The sequence below is a fragment of the Arachis ipaensis genome, chromosome B4 (genome assembly GCF_059453495.1).
Source record: "Arachis ipaensis isolate K30076 ecotype BB chromosome B4, ASM5945349v1, whole genome shotgun sequence".
NCBI classification, from domain to species: domain Eukaryota; kingdom Viridiplantae; phylum Streptophyta; class Magnoliopsida; order Fabales; family Fabaceae; genus Arachis; species Arachis ipaensis.
Window position 1 is genome coordinate 37,078,286 of NC_142439.1, and position 12,173 is coordinate 37,090,458.

The window sequence follows — 12,173 nt, forward strand, 5'->3', positions numbered from 1 at the left end:
AAAAATTATTTTTTAGTAAACATATTTATATGTAATATGTCATATTTAATATTTATAAAAAATTTTAAACTTTAAAATATTTAAAATATACAAAATTATTTATGATTAAATATAATAAATTTAAAATATTTTATAATTTTGTTAATAATAAAAAAATTATTTATATACGTAATTATGTATTAACAGGCGCAGGCAGGCCTGACAGGCCAATAAGGCTAATTAGTGAGCCTGAGCCTGGCCAAGCTGCAGGCCCTAGCAGGCCACCTGGCCTTTTTCTACCTCTAACTAGGGCCTTAATGGACCCACGGTTTCCACTATTCTAATGGTCTTTCTCTCAAAGACGAATTTGTTCCGGAGATACCAAAGAGAATGGATGGTAACACCGAACCAAATCCCCCACTCATTATGCTTAGAAAGGTTGTTAATGAGCCACTCCTAATTTTTGAGACTGAAGAAATTCTTACAAAGATCATGGGGTAAAATAGCTTGCCAGATAGATACAATATAAAGACAGTCTCGAAGGATATGCAGTAACTTTTCTTCTACCCAATTGCATCTTGGACAATGCACTGAGGTGGTCATGTGCCTTCTTCTCCTCTCCTCTTTAGTTAAAAATGATCCTTTTGCTGCCAACCACATGAAGAAGTAAATCCCCTCGGACCCTTTTCAATCCCAGACGAGTTTGAAGATCTTATTGGGAGGATCCACGTTCTCCATCAAGGATTGATAAGTTGACATTAGGCTGAATGTTCCATAAAGAGAGTTGTCCCAACCTATTTTGTCCATACCTTTCCATAAAGAAGGAGATGGAAGACTCATAATATTGCTAACTGTTTTATCCGGTAGCCACTCTTAGTTTAGTGATATTCCAATCACCTGAAATAGACAAAAAATCATTTAAGAGATGACGAATAATCAACAGGGTTTAAAATTTGGGTAACTAGAGAATCTAGTTTTTCAAGCTTTGGCACCCAGTTGTGTTTCCAAAAGTTGATATTTTCTCCATTTTCTATCCACCATATGAATTTTTTTTCACATCATTCCAAGCCGAACATATCCCTTTCCACAAATTTGAATCTTTCTTTTTTCTCCTTATGGTAGGCATCATATCAACTCCATATTTGTATTTAAATCTAAGAACCCTTACCCAAAGATCATCTTTCTTTTCTATTAGGCTTCAGCCAATCTTCATCATAAAAGCTCGGTTTAGCTCCCTTGCATGTCTAATACCTAATCCCTCAAACGTTTTTAGTTTAAAAATACTCTTTCAACTAAGAAGGTGAACCTTCTTGGCGGTATCTGTTTCTTTCCACAAAAAATCTTGCATTTACAATCAATAATATTACAAATAGAGACAAGTAAAAAAGTAGTTTACATAGTATAACTAGGAATAGAAGACAAGACAGAGTTCACTAGAGTAGTTCTTCTTGCAGTTGAAAGAGAAGAGGCTTTCCAGTTATTAAGTCTTGCATTAAGCTTATCAACTATGCTTTTGTAGGTGTCTTTGGATACTCTTGTGTGGAGTAAATGGACTCCCATGTACTTCCCAAGATCATTCGTAATAGAGAAGCGCAGGGCGTCGCTCAGCTCACTTCTGGTGCGATGCCCACATTGTTTGAGAAAAACTTCGGGTTTTCTCATTGTTGACCTTTTTCCCAGAGCTATTGTAGAAGGCTTCAAGAACTTGAGTAATCACTCTTGCTTGATCGTGACTAGCTTCTTCAAACAGAATTAAGTAATCTGCAAAAAAGAGGTGTGAAAGATTCAGCCCATCTCTACTTAAGCGAATGGGTTTCTAAAACCCGTGATCTACAACAGTACCGATGAGTTGAAAGAGACGTTCCATGCATAGCACAAAAATGTAAGGTGAAATAGGGTTACCTTGGTGAATTTCTTTAGAAGGTGTGACTTTATCTAACGCTTTCCCATTCTAAAGCACCCTCATTTTTGCGAAAGAAATGCATGTACAAATAAGCTCAACAAGTTGAGAAGGAAGATCAATATCTTGTAGGGTATCCTTAATGAAGGAACACTTCAACCTATCATAAGTTTTCTCTAAATCAATCTTGATGGCCATCCACCCTTTATTTCCTTTCTTCGTTCTCATGGACTGAATGACTTCTTGAGTGATAATGATATTGTCCAAGCTTTGCCTTCCCAGAACAAAGCTACATTGATTAGGCTTGACCAATTTATCGATCACATTCCCCAGCCTCCTAGCCAAGAGTTTAGTAATGATTTTGTAGGACACATTACATAAACTGATCAACCTCATTTGTTTTAGACTTGTGACCAGCTCCACTTTAAGAACGAAAGTAATTAAAGTCTCATTTATGTCTTTAATCCTCTGAGGGTCTTCAAAGATAAGTTTAACAAGATTGTAAAGATCAGGTCCTACACGCTCCCATTTACTCTAATAAAAATAGGTTAAATGCCATCCCTTCTAGGTGCTTTTAAAGGCCTTGTACTGAAAACACAATCCTTAATATCTGCGATAGAGATGTTAGAGTTTAAGGAAGCAAAATCATAATTATTAAGAACAAGAAAGGCATTATTAATAATAAAAGGAACCTCGGGTTGATCATCAATATATTGTTGGACATAAAAATTTGAGGCCATAGCCTCCAAACTTTGTCTGTCCAAGACCCATACTCCATCACTATCTCGAATAGTTTCAATTTCGTTTTGCCATCTTTTAGTCTGTCATGACCAAGGCTAGCAGGCAGGCGCTACTATTTAGCTGACTTTAGATATTTTAGACCATATATTAAGTATATACATATGATCCTGTAACGCTAGTTAAAAATCGTGTATCTAGTCATGCATATTGGAATAATTATAAATTAAGTAGTTAATACAAGAAACGGAAAAGCATAGCATAGCATAGTCATATCATCCATGAAACGCCTGCAGGCGTAATTCATTACAAAATCCAAGTTATTACTTAATTACGTACTATAATATATACATACTCCATTTAATGCTATAGGCCCCAACTCACAAAAGCCACCCTAATCTGGGATCTGATCTACTTATTAACTAAATAAAAAGAGCTAGCTCTCTAAAAAAGACTATCAAGAGCGAAGGCAAGGACCACTACTATTAAGACTACTACTGCTGCTGCTGCTGATACTGGATATCCGGAAACTGCTGTCACAATATGCTGAAGCGAAGGAATCACTTTGACGTGCCTGTGATATTGCTGCTGCTAGCATCCTTTGTGGAGTCCTCTTCTCCGATCTCAAAAGAGCTAGAGTACAGATCCGCCATCATCTGATCAATCCACGCCTCTGAGCTAAACTCGGTTGAAGGTGCAGAACCAGAGCTTTCAAGAATCCTTGGCCCGTTGAATCCTAGCTCGACTACAGGGGATGGTAGTGGAGCGTCAGGCATAGGTACATCGGGAACCACTTAATCTTCTTTGGGATTGAACCATGGTGGATACTTGGGTATGTCAATGATCGGAGACTCCAGTATTGGCTCTGCCATGTTCATACGGTAAGGCGAAAAAGGATATTGGCCTCTGCCGGCGTGAAGCTCGGATAGCAGTATATCATAAGTCATGTTAGAGCCAAACTCCTGGCTGAGCAGAGAGCGAGAGAAAGGATGGTTGGAAAGATAGTAGTGCGTGTACGCGGACTACCCTAAAACACCGCGCTCCTTGTCGTGTGGTGCACGTAGCTGCTGTACACTGGGTACTCAAAGAAGATCACGTCGGTTCCCATTTGTGGACATGGGAAAAAGGGGGTGAGAACCTAAGGTTCCTAGTAGGGTACTATACAAAAAATCTAAGGGGGTCCGCAGCCTAAGTCTAATCGTTTATAAGGTCACAACAGTATATAACAGTATAACAATCACATATACAAGTAAGAAGACACAAGTAAGAAAATGCAGCAACCAAGTATGATGCATGTCTGGTTCTATGCAGGTCATGAGCTCATGCATCGGTTGGCTACCAGCAGGCCGACGTTACCCGGCCCAAGTCCGAATATGGCTACTCCACTGGGTCAGTCGTGCACCAGTGCCCAAAATACAGTCGCGACACTAATAAAAATGACAAAAAAAATACAAGGTGCTCCCGGTGAGTAACAGTCTATATGACGGGCGTCCCCACATTTATATAGTCTCTGGTCAGGCGGAATGGAAGTCCGCTTTGTCAGGTACTTCTTAGCACCTTGCGGTTTACAATTTCTTCTTCCACGACACATCTCAACAAAATTTATTTATAAGGGACTTCTCTTCCCTTTTTCTATAAAAACTTGTGCCCGGTTCTTTCTTAAAATACCTCAGCTATGTTACATTTTACCCTTTCCTCCTTTTATTTGACTTCTCTTTTTACCGTTTTTATTAGGCTTTTAATGACGCTTTCACCACTAAAGTTATTATTTTATCATTGTATCTTCATATTTTTTCTAATAGACCTTTCTCCTTCATTAAGTTAATTATTCATTTTTAATTTTACTTTATGCTTGAAATTACTAATATACCCCTAAGTAATCTAGTTTTATCGTTTACCCTTATTTAGTGTCAAAATTTCACCGAATTAATCCTAATAGTTGCCTATGATAAAAATTATTCCTAAAATTTTTATTAAATGCCAATTTTTATCATAAGGGACCTAAAACTAATTTAGCTTTTATTACTTTATTTACTTATTCTAATTACCGCTTTTTACCGTTTTACTTCTAACTTTTACTAAAGCTTTTATTTAGACCCAAAACTTTATTGTAATTATAATCTCGATCCAAATAATTTATATAATTACTATTTTACCCATAATGATACTAAATTTAGAATTTTACTTATTTTTTATTTAAATTATATTTTTAACTCTCTTTTTATCCAAAAATGACCATAACACCCTTTTTACTTTTACACCTTTATTCCATAGGATTAAAACTATTTTTACTACTTTTTAACTCTTTTCTATCATAATTTTCGTATTCTTAGTGACTGAAAATTTTAGAGGTGCAGTTTTTATATTTTTATTGCTTTTTGTGATGTTTAAAGTTCAAAACTTAAACCCCAAGTACTTTCATATTTTCGGCTGTTACATACAAATTCCAGAGATAATATAATAGTATATTGCACATATTTAGCAAGCCAAAATAGTAGTAAATCATAGAATTTTCAGAATTTCAAAACAAGCACAAATTTCCCACAATATGGCTCATACAAGCACCGAAAACAAGCACAGACATACTCTAACTAATTCTAACCCTTACCTCTTATGCAATTCAGTTAGTAAACCCTTCACACACTATAAAATGTGCCCACAAGAGCAAAAACACAACTGGTGGTGGTGAGTTTTATTTTTAGCCTAAAGTGTCACAAAACATCGAAATTCAACCACTGTGAGCTCGAAACTCCTTAACTCCTTAGGCGTACTCCATGGGTGCTTCAAGAGGAGTTATCTATACATGGAGGAGAGTAAGAATTAATCATAACTACTATTTTTAAAAAGAAAAGGAAAGAAGAAAGAACAAGATTTTACCTAGCCGAAATTCAGTATAAACGCAAGGATTGGCAAAAACGGCCAAGAGTTTGTACTTGTATGCAGGGACGGATGTATGTATATGAGTGTGGGGGCAATCACCCCCACTACGATTTGAAAATTTTTTGAGCAGTATATGATAATAATATTTACTTGCTCCCACTAAATTATTAAATTTGACCCCACAATAATTTTTTACTCAACTTTTGGTATTTCATGGCCAATTTAAAAATTTCATATTAGATGTCATTAGAATGATAAATTCTCAATTTAAATGAAATTTGTGTTTTTTCTTAGAAATTAACTTGAAAGAGTGTTATTTATCTTTTTTATATTAGTTTTAATTTTTTTCTGTAACTACATTAATTGAAAGAACTTTTTCAACTATGAATCTCAATAAGAATTGACTTCTAATTGTATAAGAAGTAAATTTCTAAATAAGTATTTACTTATATATATGTAAAAGAAATACTACACATCCAAGTGTTTTTATGAACTAAGTCTAACCAAGTTAAACAATAAAATTTAAAATAATATTAGTCATAACTGATTTTTGTTGTCTTAAACAAATTTGATTGGACTTGGTTAACAAAAAATATGAATATGTAGCATTATCCTATATAAAAAGACAGATATTTATAAGGGTAAAGTATATTTATTGTCCCCAAAGTTTGGCAAAAGTTTTAGAAATACCCCTAAGTTTTATTTTGTTTCAATTTTGTCCCATAAGTTTTCGATTTGCATCAAATATACTTTCGGAGGCTAAATTTTCAAAAAATTTAAGACCAATATAACAATAATGCATGAAATTTATGCTTGATTTACTTGTGTTGAGGGGTTGATCTTATTAAATTATTGTTGAATCGATCTTAAATTTTTTAAAAAATTAGCCGTCAGGGGTATATTTGATGCAAATAAAAAATTTCTGGGACAAAATTGAAACAAAATAAAACTTAGGGATATTTTTAAAACTTTTGTCAAACTTTAAGGACAAAAAATATACTTTACCCTATTTATAAATGATTATTTTAGTATTTTAATTTGTAAAATTAGATATTATAAAAACTAATCATGTTATATTTACATAAAAAATAACTACCTGTGTATATATATTGAAATAAAAAATACACATTAAAAATAAATTAAACAATACATATATTTATATACGAATACATAATGATTAATAAATAATTTTATGTACACATAATATTTTTATTATAAAAATTATTATTATATTATATATATTTGTTTTGCCCCCACTATCAAAATTTTCTGGATCCGTCACTGCTTGTATGGTTTGAGTCCTTGAAGAACACTTGAAGAATAGTCTATGAATAGTGAGGTAAGGGCTAAAAATGCAGGTAGTATGTGCAGAATTTTCTCTGTTTCTCCTCTCACTCACAATTTTTATCTCTCTCTCTTTATGGTAAAATGTTGTTGAATTCTTGCTTGGTAATTGTCTTAAATAAAATCTAAAGTATAACCTAATTAAATGTGTTAAAAGAAGGCTGGGAAAATTAGAGAGGAGTGGGCTGATAGTAAGAGAGAAGGGGCGTGATTTCGAGAAAACATAGTCAGGGTCATAATGACATGTTTATCTGCAGTTAACCGCGGTTAGTTATTCGTGGTTAAAAACACAGCAGAGAGCGGTGAGAGGCTGAGATAATCTTGGCCCAGATGCTAAAAGAGGGGGGCCAAGTTACTTGGATAGCAAGCAAGAGGATTCAGGGCCTTTAGGAGTCGTTTGCGGAATACTAGGTAGAAATTCGGTTCGGATAACTTTTACTGGACGGTAAAATAATTAATGGCTAATAGTTATTCTTGAAGAGGTAAATCATGAAAGGATAGATAATATAAATCTAGAGACACATTTACTTGAATAGAAATTACTTTTACCATTGGTTCTGAGATTTTCGGTTACTAGAGTTTTTCTCGGTGCACGCACAATTGTTACTAAAAGTGTTTTTGCGGCTCAAAAGTTTCTGGTGTGGTAACTAGGCAAATGGTAAGATAGTATTTAATATCCATTAATTAAATTTGACTTAGATAGATTTATTTACCCCTATAAAGTCAAGTTTGACCTCGTAACTCTTCTTTTCTTTTTAATTTTTGTTTTTTTTCAGCCAAAAAAGTTTGTTTATCGAAAATCTGGTTGTTACATTCTACCCTTAAAGAAAATTTTGTCCTTAAAATTTACTCACCTGAGAATAACTGTGGGTAATCCGTCTTCATTATGCTCTCTAGCTCCCAGGTGTGTTCTTCCATGCCATCTCGTCCCCAAGTAACTTTTACTAACGGAACCTCCTTGCCTCTCAGCTATTTGATACTCCGGTCACTATTTGCACGGGTGGTACTCAGAACGTCAAGTCATCCCATAACTGTACTGTTTCAGTTTCTAGGACATGACTTTCATCAGGATTATATTTTCTAAGCTGGGAAACGTGGGATACATCATGAAGACTGGATAGATAAGGGGAAAGAGCTATTTGGTGGGCTACCGATCCCACTCTTTTTAAAATCTGAAAAAGACCTATGAACCTAGGGCTTAGTTTCTTGGTCTTGAGACTACGACCCACTCCGATGGTTAGTGTTACTTTAAGAAAAATATGATCACCCTCACTAAACTCTAAAGGTTTCCTTCTCCTATCAGCGTAGCTCTTCTGTTGGATCTGAGCCGTCAGAATCCTCTCGCGAATTCTCTTGATTTGTTCAGTTGTCTCTTGAACTAACTCTGGTCCCAGCATACTGGATTCTTTTCCTTCATACCAGCATAGTAGGGATTGGCATTTGCGACCGTAAAGTTCTTTGTATGGTGCCATCCTGATACTTGCATGGAAACTGTTGTTGTAGGAAAATTCTACAAGCGGCAGGTATTTTTCCCAACTTCCTTGCTGGTCTAGTGCACATGCTCGTAACATATCTTCTAATGTCTGAATAGTCCTTTCTGACTGGCTGTCCTTTTGAGGATGATAAGCTGTACTCATGTGCAGACACATTTCGAATGCTTTCTGAAAAGCTCCCCAAAATTGTGAAGTGAATCTTGGGTCCATATCTGACACAATATTGGATGGTATACCGTGCAACTTGACTATTTCCCAAATATAAAGTTGTGTAAGCCTTTCCATTGAATAGTTCATTCGGATTGGTAAAAAGTGAGCAAACTTGGTCAATCTATCCACAATTATCCAGATAGTGTCATTCCCGGATGTTGTTCTTGGCAGTCCCGAAACAAAGTCCATGGTAATCACCTCCCATTTCCACTGGGGCACTTCTAGAGGCTGAAGAGTTCCTGACGGTTTCTGGTGCTCAATATTAACCTTCTGACACGTGAGACACTTTGAAACAAAGGTAGCTATGTCTCTCTTCATTCCAGGCCACCAGAACATCTGGCTCAAATCCTGATACATCTTAGTGATACCCGGGTGGATAAAAAATCTTCCATGATGTGCCTCCCTTAATGTTTTCTATTGCAGATTATCAGATTCCGGTATAAATATCTTACCCTTGAATCGCCATAGTCCTTCTGCATCCTGTCTTCTCTCTGTTGGTCCTTGTCGACACATGGCAAAAGCCTGGTTATCTCTGACTCTTGGGCTTGCACTTGTGAAGTTAGAGGGATTTATTTACCCTCATAAAATCAAGTTTGACCTCGTGACTTTTCTTTTCTTTTTAATTTTTGTCTTTTTTTTCAACAAAAAGGTCTGTTTACCAAAAATCTGGTTCTTACAAGAACCACGAAGCCAAAGCCGTCGTCGTCCTCATCGCGGGTCTTTGCCGTTGTGTCTTGCTATTGCCGCCACCACTGAGCTTGCCGTTGTCGCCATTGAAGCCAGAGAGAGAGAGAGAGAGAGAGAGAGAGAGAGAGAGAGAGAGAGAGAGAGAGAGAGAGAGAGAGAGAAGTCTCGCTGTTGCCGCTGCTGGAACCCTAGCCGTCGTCGTTAGAGTAGCCATTGCTGGGCAAAACTCTAGTGGTCACAGCTGCTGTACAAGCCACCACTAGGGGCAGCCGCTCCTGTGTGAGGGAAGACGAAGGAGGTGACGAAGGTTCCTAGTGCTGCTACTACCGCCGCTGTCGCCAAAATTCCTAGTCACCACCGTCGTTCATAGTGTGTTAGTCGTGCTTAGCTACCATAATCACCATCTTTAAACAGTATTTGCTCTGTAATAATCCTATATCTGTCTCTGATGTTCTTGGCTCTATTGTGTTTGTTGGAGTTACTGCGGATTGGAGGCACTAACGGGGTGTAGCTGCTACCAGAACCACCGCAGAGGATTACTAGGAATCGCTGCTGCCCTTTTCCCATTCCAATTTGGTTTAATATCCATTGCTCTAGGTTAGCCTTTTTCCCTTATTTTTGCTCCACTTGCACGCTCTATTCTGCCAATATCTTATCAATCTGCTTGTTCCTGTTTAAATTTGACTATAGCCTTTGCTTTGTTTTGAATTTTCAGAGCCGTTTCTGCTTTCGATTCTATTTAATTTGAATATTCCGTTTCACTGTAACCATGGTCACTACTGTGAGAGCTAACGTTGCTTTTGTTATCTTGATTGAAATGGTTGCGTGACTAGTAGTGGTCCAGCAGCTGTCTCGCCGCAATTTCGACTTCGGTTTCTTTTAATTGCGACATCGAGGTAGGGGACTATTTTAAAATTAAAAATATTTTGGGCTTGAATACCTGATGTGATTAGTGAATTAATACAAATTAATGAATGCTTGTGATTTAAATGATTTCTTTTATTGTGATTGATGTTGTGGCTGATTTTATTATTGAATATGACGATTTTGAACCTTTTATTGAAGTTGGTATTGATTGTTTCTGAATGACAGATTTGAAAATATTGTTTTGAAATGCTAATTTTTTTGGGTTGAGGTTGAATAGAGGAAACTCGTGAAGGATGGTAAACTCTGGTATTTAGGAGAGGTTTTACCAAAATTTTTTAAAAATTTTAAAGAGTTTTGGAAGTTGGTTTAAACGAGAAATGAGTTCCCCTGATTTTAATTTGTGAAAATGGTTTATGATTTAAATTACCTGATTTTAAATAATAATGAAAAGATATTTATTTAATTAGTTGATGTTTTAAAAAGGCAAATTACTTTATCAAACCATGGGTTCAGGTTTAGGAAGTAGGAGAGAAAATAGTGTTAATAGAGTTAGGTAATGGACTTGAAAGAAAAAGAGATACTTGGAGAAGGTTGTAGTTGATTTTTGATTTATAAGAATTCTTGTGATAATGGTTGCGGACTTTGAGAGTATCATATTGAAATTTAGGATCTAGAGAAGTTTGGCTTGTCAATCTATAAAGTGACAAATTAGAAAAATGATTTAATGAGATTTGAAGAGGCTATTCCATGTTTGTATTAGATTGTTGTTGGCTATGAAAAATTATGTTTTATTTTGAGTTAGTATACAACCTTGACCTCGAGTTTAGGGTGTCGTATTTAGAGACCTCATACCTAGAAGCCGTATGTAACGGCCCAAGCTTCACCCGGTGAATGATAAAGGTGCAGAGTAGGATTTTGGGCAGAGTTGTTAACGAGTATGTTGAGAGTTGTGATTGAAGTTGAGATAAATAAATATTGAGATTATAATGAATGATGTGATGATAGTGATGATGAAAATAATGATGAATTTGAGATTTGATGAGTTATAAATTGATGAATGATGAATTATGATTGGAATATTCATATGGCTTATGTATTTGAATTATCTGATACACGAGTATCCCTGGGTAGATGCAGTGGCTTGCCACCACTTGCTCTGGGTTGAGATTCGATACTTTGTTGACCCTTTGTTGCAAGATGTGACTGAGCACTTTAACTTTGCGCATTCCCCCATGGGCATGCATATATATATAAAGTTGAGCTTGGGATTTTTCCATGGATATTTTTGAGCTTGGGATGCATGAAATAGAATTGTTTCGATGCAAGCATAGTTCCAAACTAACTAATAATTCTCCATCAAAGTTTACTTTGGTTGTCACAAGTACAAACCCCAATAAAAACCGAGAGTATTTAAACCTCGGGTCTTCTCACAAGGAATTGCAATGAAGTGCTCAATTATTGGCTATGAAGGAACAAGGGGGGGTTTGATTTGGTGATTGACAAGAAAAGTAAATAACAAGAAAGTAAATGACAATTAACTAATAAAGGAAAGGAAAAGAACTCTCGGCTAAGGTATGGAAATTGAGATCACCATCCTTGTCTACAAACCATATATTGACAATTATGAGGGACCAACCCATTAAATCTACTTCTATACTGAAGTAAGTCAAATAGGCTTGATCAACATCAACCATAAGTCCCAACCTAGCCATTAATTAGCTTAATAGTAGTTTAGTGTCAATGGACATCAAATTGATCAACAAGGGACCTAAATCACCAATCCAATTAGACCCAATGACTCAAGATCACTCAATTCCCTTAGCCTAGGACAAGAGTATATAAAACTACTCTACAACTAGTGAAAATACTTTATCAAACACCTAGAGTGCAATAAAAAGAAACATCATAAAATGCAAGAATTAAGCAACAATAATAAAATCTAACAACTACCATTTACAAGAAATTAACAATGACAACTAAAGAAAGCAATAATACTCATGAAAACATAAATTGCATTAAAAGAAATCCAAATCCAACAAGGGTTCATAAACATAAAAGAGAGCAAAATAAGAAAT